The sequence below is a fragment of the Xiphias gladius genome, chromosome 17 (genome assembly GCF_016859285.1).
Source record: "Xiphias gladius isolate SHS-SW01 ecotype Sanya breed wild chromosome 17, ASM1685928v1, whole genome shotgun sequence".
In the NCBI taxonomy this organism is placed as follows: Eukaryota; Metazoa; Chordata; class Actinopteri; order Istiophoriformes; family Xiphiidae; genus Xiphias; species Xiphias gladius.
This window is the reverse complement of record NC_053416.1, coordinates 7,382,085-7,394,987: the sequence shown is the minus strand read 5'-3', so window position 1 is coordinate 7,394,987 and position 12,903 is coordinate 7,382,085. Positions and strand designations below refer to the sequence as shown.

At 42.7% G+C, this 12,903-nt stretch overlaps 1 protein-coding gene across 1 annotated transcript in view; it reads right to left on the bottom strand.

Annotated features, from left to right (window-relative positions):
* dchs1b (dachsous cadherin-related 1b) overlaps window positions 1-3,730 on the bottom strand; it is an 86,268-nt gene extending 82,538 nt beyond the window's left edge. The window contains exon 1 of the mRNA XM_040150184.1: window positions 3,165-3,730. The gene's annotated coding sequence lies outside the window, so the exon portion shown is untranslated. The remainder of the gene's footprint in view (window positions 1-3,164) is intronic.
* Window positions 3,731-12,903: the final 9,173 nt, after the last annotated feature.

Here is a 12,903-nt window from a genome sequence, read left to right as displayed (position 1 = left end):
AAAATCAAATGAAATCCCCTCAATATTGAGTATTTGGTTTATGTTATGTCAAAGACGGCGGTCTGAGAGGTAAATAAAAACACCGACACAGATCCCAGGCATCAACAGAGTGCAGTGAGTGAAAGATGGAGCAGGGGTAAATATTTCCACTAGCTACTTGTGGAGCCAGGGAAGAGGAAAACAATCTTATTTATGTTACTTTAGTTTTTTAGTCGGCTGTCGTCAGCTATCCCTTCAACACTATGATGAGTGTGTGCCTTGTACTTCTCTACTTGTAAGGAAAAAAAACTCGAGGATAGGATTTGGTTTGGGTTGGCGTAGGGGTCACGGTTGGGAATATGATTGAGTGAGGTGAGGTCAGGCTTGTGGAGGAGTGTAGGTTGCGTGTATGCGTGCATGTGTGTGGAAGTGAGAGAGAGAGAGAGAGAGAGAGGAAGAAAGAGGGAGAAGGAGTCTCTGAGTCACTTTCCGATATTTGTACTCGGAGGCTGATTTCCCATGCATGAAAACAAAACCCAGGAAAAAACAGTTCTGGGGTACAACCAGAGAGATTTTAGTTTGAGCTGCAACATTTGGGAGGGAAGATGGCTTCCATTTTTTCTCCTCACCCTCCTTCTCTGTTGGGGGCACTCCGTGATTTGAGTTGATGAGCTGAAGCAGATACAACACAAACGCCTTTACTCTGCATTTTACTTGTAGTGTCTTTGCGTTCACAATTAACGATTCAGAGTCAGGCGTCTCACTTTGTGAGAAGCTAGTTAGAGGACAAAATCGTGTACATAATATAACTTGACTGAAAAAGACAGACTTTTCTTCTTACGTGGGTTTTGTGGTAGCCAGAAAGACGACAACAATGTATACGTTGCCAGCAGGTTCTCAGTGCCAATGTGGGTGGCGAATGCACAATTTGACTACATTGTATACCTACAGAGTTCAAAGTAAACTCTCAAGATGGCTTGAGATTTGCAAAGGAATAAAGCATCAGCTTGGACATTCCCTGCCGTTATTCCTTTGGAATGGACAAAAACGTCCCTAGAGACTGTGGATGGTGGTACTACATTAAATCTTGAAAAAACACAAAACTGATAGAAGCTTAAAGCAGAGATTTAAGAATATCTGCCTTTATGCCAGCATGATTCAGATGTAAGTTTTCACGATTCAAATAGAAGAACAAGATGTAGAAACCAAGCCAATTGTGATGCCACGTTGCTGCCAACACACACACAAAAATAAGCCAATACACAATGAAGGGAATCGAGTTTGGAGGGTAATGGGTATTATTCAGGCACGTCCCCCAAAAACTACAATACAAAGTCATTCATCAGATGCAGTCGGCTACGAAGTGCGAGTGTTTTGAGCGCAGCCGTGATGACAATCAGGGCCCTGACCCCGGCAGCGGCGGCGTCATGCTCACCCGTTCAGCCGTACAAAACAACACGAAGTGCAAGGTAAACAGGATATTTTTTCACTTTGTTGATAAGCTTGAGAAAAAGACCTGACACTGAACTGAAAGAATGGTCCTTTCTGCCTTGACACGCTTCTTATTAACAATGATCAAGACACAGCTAGAGAACGGCAATGGTAACATTTATCATCACAGCCCTCATTGACCATTAAATGAAGATGGATAAAAACATCTTTCACAGGGAGGTCAGGGGTCAAAGAGGACACCTCAGCTGCCACGCTCCAACCGAGTCACCCCAAGATCAGGAAAGTTCTAGTCTTGGCGATATTAATTATTCTCCATAAATTTTCATTATGACTTCATGAATTAAACCAAGCTATGACTAAATATATAAACATGATGTATTGTCTTATTTGCCAAAATTGTTAAAATGTCCTGAGATTGTTGCCGTCCTACTCCTGTAAAGGAGAACCTGTTCCTATAAGCATCTGACGTGCGTAATTACAAGCTGTTTGTACAAACATAAGCTCTACTCAGTTTCAGGCACACCAAAGGACATCCATATGGTTCCTGTTAGAAAATGTCTTTGCTGCACGCCTCATCTCGCCGCAAGAAACCAAACTCTTACTGGTTGTATGCACACCAAAGGCTGAGGCTGGGGCCAGTATACTGCAGAGCTGGAGCAGGCAGGACTATGCAAGTGGATAGTGTAAAAATGCAAAGATCCGTATCCCTCCTCAGAGCAGAAAACCAGGAGCTGCGGACGCAGGCAAACACCAGATATGACTAGAATAACTGTTGTGGTGAGGTGCTTAAATATACCCCTGGGTTCCCATTTTTAGATCTTGGCCATGTAAACATATACAGACAGAGCTGGCTGCTATAAATACACCTCATGTTAGAGAAAAAAAAACATAACTGTGTCAGAATCGATTTTCTGGATAACAAAAAAAAAAAATACCTGAAACCCTCCTGGACTTCTCATTTTGGTATGCTTAAGGTATCGTAGAGTTGTTCTAAGGAGATAGTCCCTCTGTGATCTTTTTTTGTTCTGTTTTTCTTAATCATACAGAAAAGAAGAAAAGAGGAAACGTAGACCGCCAGCAGAGCAGACCCTGCTGTAGCTAATAGTCTTGAGTGCCTTACTCAAAGGCAGAGGGATTTCAGACTCTCACCGCTAGTGATGCCTCGCACTCGTTTCTAAAACCCTGCACTGTCACGTCAGTCGGTCTCTCTGGGAAACAGTTCAAAATGTGCTGGCCCACTTTGTGCACTCCATGGTGTTTCCCATTAAGTGGTTCTGTCCTCCCTCCAAAACAACCCTGGGGAAGAAATCGCTGGCTTGCTGTTATTAAATAGTTCCATAAGACATGAAAGGCCAGATACTGGCCTATTAGACGAGCATCCCTTTGATGTTTGGCATATCATTTACACGGGAATCCACGCTTTTCTCTTTTTCCAGTCTGGCTGTTTAGGCTGGCTGGGCTGTGAACGGTAATCAATGATCAATATGAGGCTATGCTGCATCACCATGATTCATCGATCTTGTAATACTATTGCAGCCCCCCATATCACAGTAGCCTGTGACCAGCCACCAGCTCATGCACGCCAGGTGCAGATGCAGGGTGCACCCGGCCATGGGAAGAACCAGAGGCACCCACCCAGCGAGAGCTCATCTCTGGCCGGTAATGCCGCGCCGACCAGATGCAACAGTGACCGTGAGCACACGGAGGATGAGAATAAAGGAGCTGTCACTTACGTTCATCTGAGCCGCTCCGCTGCTCTGGAAGTGCGCTCTAGATATCCCCCTCCAGAATCTGATTAGTATGCAGACGGTTTTTCCAATTCCCCCCCCTCAACGACAGACAATCCTCCAGGACAAAATCTTGAATGGAGCCCTTCTGGCCAGTTGGCCTGGGGTTTTCTTTTTTGTTGTTGTTGTTGTTGTTTTTTTGTTTTTTGTTTTTTACATAATATCCACAAAAATGCCAGCTGAGCCAATTCCACAGATCTTCTAATTCGGCAGACCGGTAATTTGGGTTATTCCTCCGGTCCTCCGGTGAAGGGTCTCTCTGCGTCCTCGTTCCCGTGTCAGGTGAGCGCGTCTGGATCAGCTGGGAAGCTCGAGGGTTTTCTTCGCTGTCTGCGGGAGAAAGGAGCCGTCTGTAGCCCTGCAGTGCTCTGCCCTGTCTCTCGCTGATCCAACACGTTTCTCTCCTCTCTTTCCTCCTCTCAGCATCCAGTCACTCAGACACGGTGTGTGTGTGTATGTGTGTGTGTGTGTGTGTGTGTGTATGTGCTAAGACAGAGCCGCTTCAGGGGACCGTGCACCTCACCGACTGAAAGCCGACTCCTCCGCCACAAGGCCCAGCCCCCCTACTCTTCTCCATGCCCTCCTCCGCCTCCTCCCCCCTTCATCGACTTGGGTTGCTAATTTATTCGGGTAGCCGCACAAAGGGGGTGTGTGTGAGTGGGGGGGGACCACAGTAGGCAGGGAGCGGAGTGAGGAGATTGGAGAGCAGACTTTGGTGCCCCCCAGCTCCCTTCAGTGGAAGTAGCCCGGTCTTTGAGACAAAGGAGTGCACCATGTACGATCAAAAGAGGAGTTTAGCTCAGCAGGGCACATTACGCGTGGAGGTGACTCATTAACAACACGATTTCTCTTCTCCTTCATGGACTCTTCATATTATTGATATGATTTAGAGGGACAGCACACAAAAAGCCGTGGAAGTCCCCGAGAACATTTAAGGAATTTAGAATTTTAATCTCATAATTTTACATTTACTGAAGAATCATATTAACAGGTTATCATATATTTTGGATGTGTGCGTTTTGTTTTTAAGGATTGTGGATTTTTTTTATACAGATCTGTACCCAGAGCTCATAACGTTTAGATTTCAGGTTTAAGTGTGTGGTACTCAAGACAAAGCATATGGTAGACTGTTTCATGAAATTTGTATGAAAATGGCCGTAATCGTGTAAGAGGAAGTAGGTTAATGCAAAAAGTTCCCAAACTGCACATTTTATAACACAAGCCTATCTGTTTCTATTTTTCCCAGTAGGTGATTTAATTCTGTGAAATATTGACAACTTTTAGGTAAAATACAGCTATATTAGAGTCATTTAAAGTAGCCCTGATAATGAAGTTAAAAATCAAGGTATTCGATTACAGCAAGGTCTTAAATATCTGGATGTAAAAGCTTAAGACTATAACCTGAGAGAGGAAGCAGCAGAGAAGGCTGGGACGAGGTTCAGCCACACACAGGCACACAGTCTCGTTCGATTGCCAGCATCAGCAAAACGGGAGTCATGCATCACCCCACATTCTGGGTCAAGCGTCCACCGGCATCGCTGCAGACCAAGGGAGGAGATGCGGAGGAGGGAGAGAGGTTGTGGGTGTGGGAGGTTGTGAACACAGGGAAGGGTGAGGGGGTGATGGGAGCGGTGAACAAGGACAGCCGCCAATCCATCCCCTCTTGCTCTGGGAGACCACATGCCCGGTGAGTGGGTATGTCACCGTCATGGACGGGAAATGGCACATTGACACTTTTACCTGTGAGCGTGTACATTTACCCACAGGGACCATGACCGGATGACCAGGCATGATGCACTCAGGCTCTTTTAACTCTACAGGAGACCATAACATAACATAATGTCCCGGTTTTTCCCATATTGTGACAGTGGTCACTTGGGGATTGGGCTAGCTCTTAAAATTAACAAAGTATAAAATCAAATCCCAGGGGAGCAACAAGCGAGACAAAGAGGATTGAAAGGCACGTTACTGTTTTCCTAAATGAAAAAGGTTAACATACAATAACTAAAAATATATATCACCCCTTCTGAAACTGAGTATTTTTTTGTGAGGCCTGTATTGTGCTCAACTACTGTATAGTTTAAATCCCTGTCATTACTGAGAACATGCTTGTTTTTTTTCATACGCTTGTCAACTTCACGGAGACAATTGTAGTAGAGAATAGCAATTTAAGTTAAATTTGTTTAAGCACTGTATTTTGAAATATCTACTTTTTCCACTTTAACCAATTTACTGTTGGTATAATTTCAGCCTTTCAGCTATTTACAGCCATAAAGAAACCATTGTCATTGCTTTTGTTTTAATTTGCAGTGACGTAAATTAATATGTTAAGTACTTTCCTTCTCTAAGCAACAAGGGAAGTACTTAACCAATTAGGATGATTGCATGCATTTTAAAAAGAGTTCCAGTTGATACAATGTGAACTCCTGCTCCTATTCCCACCCTTTGTTTCTCACCTCCTGACTGAACCCAAGGCCCCGGATATGCTTGCAGTTTCTAAGATAACATACCAAAGGGTTAACATGAAAAGATGCAATTTATAGTTGAGATAGAAAATGATCCACCTTGCCCCTGCTGGCTGTGAGTTATGAGGACTATACTGTACCTTTGGAAATATTTACTCAAGGGCTGGTTCGCAGGGAAAGACCTGACAGCTTAAAAACATGCGTCAATCAAAAATGAACCCACCTCTTTTAAGGTTTGGAAAATATCTTTGTCTCAACAGTAACTAGAACCAAAATAAATGAATGAAAAAAATAGATAAGCAGACAAATAAATGAATCTTTTCCTGCCCCCCCCCGAGTCCCTGTAAGGCTCTCAAATTGAACCTCTGTCCTTGTCTTTGGAGAGTGAGCATTTGTCCGTGTGTGCGTGCGGTTGTGTCTCTGAGTGAATTTATTCGGCATCAAACTTGTTGTGTCAAAACTTGCCACAGAGTTGCAATTACACGGCTTTAACAAGCAGCAGATGGCTGAGGAGTGACACTTTTGGTCAGGCTCCCCACGACGGAGGAGACCAGCGCAAGATTTATATCGTCGCTGCACACATTTATAAATGTAAAATCTCTCTCTCTGCTTCTCTGTCAAACACAGACGCAGGCACATCCAAATGCACTCGCACATACACACAGGAACATATATCACGAGCATAGCGTCCCGTCAAAGGATTTATTTGGCTCCTGTGTCAGTCCTGTTTGTCATTTCCTCGCTCTAACCTCAAAATCCACAGCCTGGCCATGATAACCCGGCTCCACATTTCAGACCTTTAACACACTTCCAAGATATATATTCTGTCAAATCATGGATAAGCCATATATTGATTACAACTCCATGCATTTATTACAAAACTGATTAAACCAGCAGTCACATAGCTTTAAATCCCCGGTGAACCTCTGGAAATGACTTAGTCTGGCCTTTAGAGGATCATCTTATATATATATATATATATATATATTGAATTATCTTGGCGCTGACCCTGCTTATGGTCATCATCAACACAACAAAGAAAACAAGTGTGACATGGTGGTTAACTAACAACTAGTAGCTGCAAGGTCATTTGGAAATGCATCATTGGAAGCTAATGGAGGGGCCTGTCTATATTGGCTGTACAATTGGACTTTTTGGCTGCGTGGGCTCCGCTCTCTCTCTCCTATACAAACACACACACACGGTTATCCATAGCCATGTGATGCCTCTGATGTGAATCAAGGCAGCAAATTAGCCAAGTTGACATGTTTGCATGTGCAGTGGACTGCAACTAATTTTTAGATTTCATCACTTAAAAAAAGAAGCTGGTGAATACTGCAACGTAACAAGTATACTTCCTCCGAGCAAAATCCTCTGGAAAATGTGTATGAAACAGTTCCTCAACTGGCAGGCAACACAATATCCTAGTTCCTTATATCCTGGCAGCTCCATCCCCAAAAAGGGCTTAATTTCCACCTATTTCCACCACGTCTTATTACATTCAACTGTTATCACTTCACCTCTTTGGATTTACTCCCTTTCTTTACACATAAGTTCATATCTACAGTACTATGCATACATTGACTTTCTTACTTTTGTCCCCTTAACTCTGTCTCTTTCTCTTTCGGCCACACACACACACGGTTTGACCCTGTGTCGGCGCAGGTGTCGGCCCTGCTATCTGATCCACCTTTCCTGTGCAACAGGATGAGATGAGGTCACAGCTCCACTCGGTGACTCTCTGCCAAGAAAGGGAAGAGCGGTGGCTTAATCGGACCTTCCTTTCCCATGGCCAAAATATCACTGCGGGTCGTTAATTGGGGTTTCCTTCAAAATACATTAGTTCTGCAACTCCCGTGGGCAAAGACAGCTTGTTACCTTATATTTATAGTTGAGTATTTTAATTTTTAAAGTCTGGAAAATTTGTGACCGTTTTTCATTTGAACAAATCGAATGAAAAGACCAAAATGTACAACTAATTTATCCTTCTAGCATGTGTTCCCTGTGTAGCCATAGCTCTATATAGCTTATTCCCCTGCGACACAGACCTCCGCTGTTGCCAAAAAACTACTAAAAACACATCAGTGAGCCATGCTGTTGAACTGGGTGACATGTTCTTTCATTACACTGAACACGCACACTGTAATTTATTTTGAATAGAGTGAAATCAAGTGAATCCATGATTCATTTTTTTTTAACACTGGCATTTTCAGTTGGAATAAATGGGCTTGGGCTGAGTGCCATGGGCAGGGTGGGGAGGTCAGAAAGTATTCTGAGATGGACTAGCACATTGTTGGTTTTTGGTCTTTGCATGGTATTATAATATTAAAAAAAATAGATATACACCAGCCTTATCCTTAAAAATAGCTGACCGGTCACATTTTAAAAATCCTGGACATTACAAAATGACATCTAGGTCTTTGTTCACCTCTGCTTAGCACGCTATAAAACTATGGACACTTTCACTGGCTCGCCTCTCTCAAGTGCCTTCCTTTGCCACTGGTAACAAGTAGCGTTGTATTTGTCTTCATCTGTGCCTGCAGGGTATTCTTAGGGACATTATTATAGCTTACTTTACTCTGAGGCCACTCTGCCTACCATGCAACCATACACTGGCCCAATGACTTTGGCTGTTCTTTCAAAGCTACTACATTGTGCGTTTCTGCAGATGTCACTAAATGGGGACCAATACTTAAGTATATTAATAGGATGTATTGAATGTGAATCTATGGTAGAAATTATTTTGTTCTGCCAACAGAAGAAAAAAAAAAAGTTTTGCTTCCTGTCGTTGGGTGTTGGCATCACATTTCCTGTTGGTTATGTGCAGTTTCCTCCAAGCTTTTTAGGCGTTTCAGTGATTTTTTTTTTCTTGTGCATTGTTTACGTGAGTTGTGTGCATGGATATGTGCAGCTTTTGGACTATTTTAGGGAGAGACTGTGAGGATAAATAGACCGAGGGATGACAGAGCAGGAAAAGGGCATTGTTATTAGCAGCTCAGGGCAATAATGCTTCCCCAGAGTTTTGCAAAATTAAATCAGACAAAATGTTCCACATCGAAATGTCTGAAATAAAATGTTTCAAGTTGTGATATCATCGTGGCAGCTACTCACCCCTAAATTACCTGCTATATACGGTACAGTACTTTCCAGAATCCATCATTAAATCCTCTTTTCACTTGGCTAAGATTTCCAATAATTCTGAGCTTCCTATTTCAGCCTTATCTTGAATTACGTCATCTCCATAATGTGCTTAGAGTTGAAAGAAATGTTAAAACTCGTCTTTCTCTGACTGAACTGTTATAACTTCAGAGCCTCTACTTAGAAGCTGGCCTACTTCTACTTGGCACGCTTCTCCTGAGCAAGGCCTCCCAGCTTTAGCAGACCATTTGCTGAGAAACTTATCATTTATGTTCAAGCATGAAGGTCATAACTTTTCTCTTATCAAGCAATTATCTTGAGGTAAGGAGTGAAAACAGGAAAACAGCAGTCCAGGTTTCTTGCTGCAGTTGTAATGCCCCTTACTCTCTCTGTCTCTTTTCATGCAGGCTGATATCAGAGAACTAGATTAAAAGGTTCCTCTGACGAGCTTCCAGGTTTTGTACAAAGGAGGAAATTTATGGGTCACAATTCCTCTGAGGTTCTCTCGTGCTGTTGGGAACATCATTTCACTCAGTCCTCTCTTATGAATATAACTTACAAGGTGTTATCCTGGTTCATCCCGCATTGTTTCTGTTTCTTGATGAAAACAAAGCATTATCACAGTTCTGTTGAGTGTGGTTATCCCACTGGATCTTGCAGAAGACTCAACCACAGGATACAAATCTCAATTTTGCCTCAGGGATTTTCTCCAACATCATTTGACATCATTTCAGAAGCTATGGCAGCTGGTTTAAATATCAGTCTGTATAATCTATGATCCAATAGGTGTTTTGGCTGCTAAATCCCTTCACTTATGATTCTTTTTTAATGATGACACCTCTCACAGATCTCCTTTTCCTTCCTTTTCTTCTCTTCTCATCACTATCCCGATCTTTTTCTGTGCGTGACCCAGACGTTACATCAACACGATGCCTGCAGACTGCATCCTCCTCCTCTGTACTCTTGCCACACTACTCCTCTCCTCACCAATTTCTCTCTACATGACATTTCCTTTCCTCCTTCTTCCTCCTTCTATCAGAATGTTTTATTGTTGCAAAGCAAATGCACTAAGCAGGCCGATACATTAAATCAAGATGGCCTGAGTCTAACAACTGAGCTTGTTTAGCCTGTGAGAAAACAATTTAGCTGCTGGCTAACTGACACGCTATAAAACCTTGGCGACCATGAAACGTGGGCCCAACAGACTGATAAGAATTAAGTAAAATGACTCTTTTCCAGAAATGTGTTCTAGTTTGTAACTGCAAAAAGTTTTTGTGCTGATTTATATGTTCCATTGATGAAAATCAAGAACCTCCTGTATGTATTACAGCTATATCAACTCTACAGTGTTGTGTGGTTATATAGCAAACAGTTTTTTCAGCGTTGATCAAGGTATATAGATGTGTATATCATGGTAAGGTATAGCAATAAAATAGAAAAAGAAAAAAATAAATGAATTTCGATGTTAGTAAAAATTCTTATATGTGTGCAGAAAGTGGAATATTAGCTACAGCAGCTGTAGAATACTTGCTTCCAGTACACTCACACTGGTTCATTACACTTAGTGAATAGCTGCTGAAAGGCTTCTCTACCTCACAATGTGCTTCTAATACAAGCGTCTAGCAAACAGGAAGTAGCCAAAGCTGAGAACTTCCTGTATAAGCCCATCTACTGGCCAGCTTCTGCACTATGGGCACAGGAGGTTCCTGAATGTGTTCCGTCTGTGATGTGTGTGTGTGTGTGTGTGTGTGTGTGTGTGTGTGTGTGTGTGTGTCTCTGCGTGTGTGTCTGTGCCATTCAGCATTCCTTCCCCTCTGCTTCCTTCCCTACCCCTGGCCTCCTGATGCACAGCATCGTGGGAAAGAGGGAGTCTCACCTCTGCACACCACGCTCGCTCACTCACCACACACATAGAGCGGGGACAGATTTAGTGGATGCTGTGGGCCAGATGTGATGTTGTGTTGTATTGTTGTGACACTGTGCCACTAACGTGCCACAGAGACTACATATTCAGAGTGAATGACAGAACGATAACGAGTCTGAGTGTGTCTGTGTGTCGGTGTGTGTGAGGTAATGAAAAAGAGAGATGAAAATAGGGCGTTATTTTCTTCACATGCCAAAGGTTAATGATCTGGACCGGATGCACAAACATGACACACACACACACTCCCTTTCTTTGTTCTATCATCGCTAGCTCCCCAAAATAAAATTTGCAACTTGACTTGTGACAACAGTTACTCTTTTGTTTATGTATATATGTGTGTGGTGCGTGTGTTATGAGATGTCTGAACCTTGGCTCAGCCTGTAAATATATGTGTCAGAGACTTCAGAGGAAGAGGAAGATGAGAAGGTCAAGTGCGTACGGGGAAATTAGTTGTTCCCCACGTCGGTCTTCGGGATCAGCTGCTTCCTGTTTGTTGTCGCACTGAAGTGTTGTCCTATGAAGATAACGAGGCTTTGACTTTTGACTCCAGCGGAACAGAAACACATCCTGCAACGGATGCCATATTGTTCAGTGCCGTGTCACATGCTCATCTTGCAACCACTGTGACCTGCTATATACTCACTTTTGGACAGTTTGTACGTCATTGTGGTTCATAGAGCAGCATTATGATTGAATGGCTTTTCTGACATTATTATTACTATATTTATAAATCACCATCAGTGATACCACGGTAATCATTGTTGTCCAACGTTGCCTGAGTGCAGGCAAGATTATAAATAACTGGATGAAGAAAAAATGGTGAACTTTGTATGTTTACAGCTAACACTGAACCCCCTTTTCATATCTCAGAAGCAGCAGCAACAAATCCAGCACCTTTTTACCAACCACCAAAAGAAACCTAACACATTAAATCCCCAAACATTTAGAAATAACTGAACACAGCTTATTTGAGTTTGTTTGTCTTATCCAAAGAGATCTTTGAATGCTTCTGATGCATTGTATAAAACTCAGAACCGAATCTTGCTTTAACATACAGCGCACAGAGCTGTCCGTTAAGCACAATCTGTTATTTACATCAAGACAGAAGGAGATGATAGATTATATTCAAGATTTTATGATAAAGTGTTCAGAAAACATTGCTTATCGTCTTGGAATCAGAGAGTGAGAACTTAAGGCCACTTTGAGCCTGGAAAACTGTCAAGAAAAACTCCAAAATCGGCTTTGTAACTCACAGCTGTCTGTGGCTGGAGCCAGGGCAGAAGCTGGAGAATTTTTCTTTGTCCTTCCTAGAGGGTGATTTAGTTCGTTCTTCTCCCACTGCTTCGACTGTGTTTGATTGTTTGTTTTTTGGAAGAGTTTAGGATCTCTTTTCCAATAAATTGCCGGCTGCAGAGGGACAATAATCAAGATAAGGTAATACCGGTTTCCCAACCAGTGCCACACACAGTACAGGTCACAATATGTTTACATTATGAAAGGGGTTGCTGAGCTTTTAGAGGGAGTAGGGCCAGGGGATGGAAATTCTCCAACAAAGCTCATATTTGTTCATAAGGATGTTTGGGCTAGTTTGGCAAAATGACAAAAGTATACAGAGACTTGGAGAAAGATGGAGAGCAACGGTGAAGCTAAGTTGAGGCCACAGTTTAAAAAAAAACCCAGAGCAGCTCAGGTTCTGTACATGAGTACTGTAAATTTTCATGAGCACTGATCACTGGATGCCAGTTCAAAAGCATATTTTATCTGTCTTGGACAGGACTGCTGTTTCAGAAAAAAGCCTCTTTGCTCTCTCAACTTCTGCAGCCATTAAAAGAGTTTGCGTGAGAAGAAAGGAAAAGGACAAAATAAAACCCACAAAAGCCTGTTCCAACAGTCTAAACAACAAGCTGAGAGTGATTTAGTTTTGGTTCTGAAAAACCTGCTCAGCACCGCATAGTGTCTCTATTAGATCTACTTTGGAGCATTCAATGCCTGTCTAGCACTTCACAGGGGGGGTTATTCATCTCTGCTTCATCAGGTCACATCTCTGCTGATGCAGAGATGTGACCTGTGCATGTCTCTCATCATGTGACCTGGACCGTGTAGCACACATTAGCCACAGTCTCCCTTTACTAAGTGGTTCATTAAAGGCATGCATCTC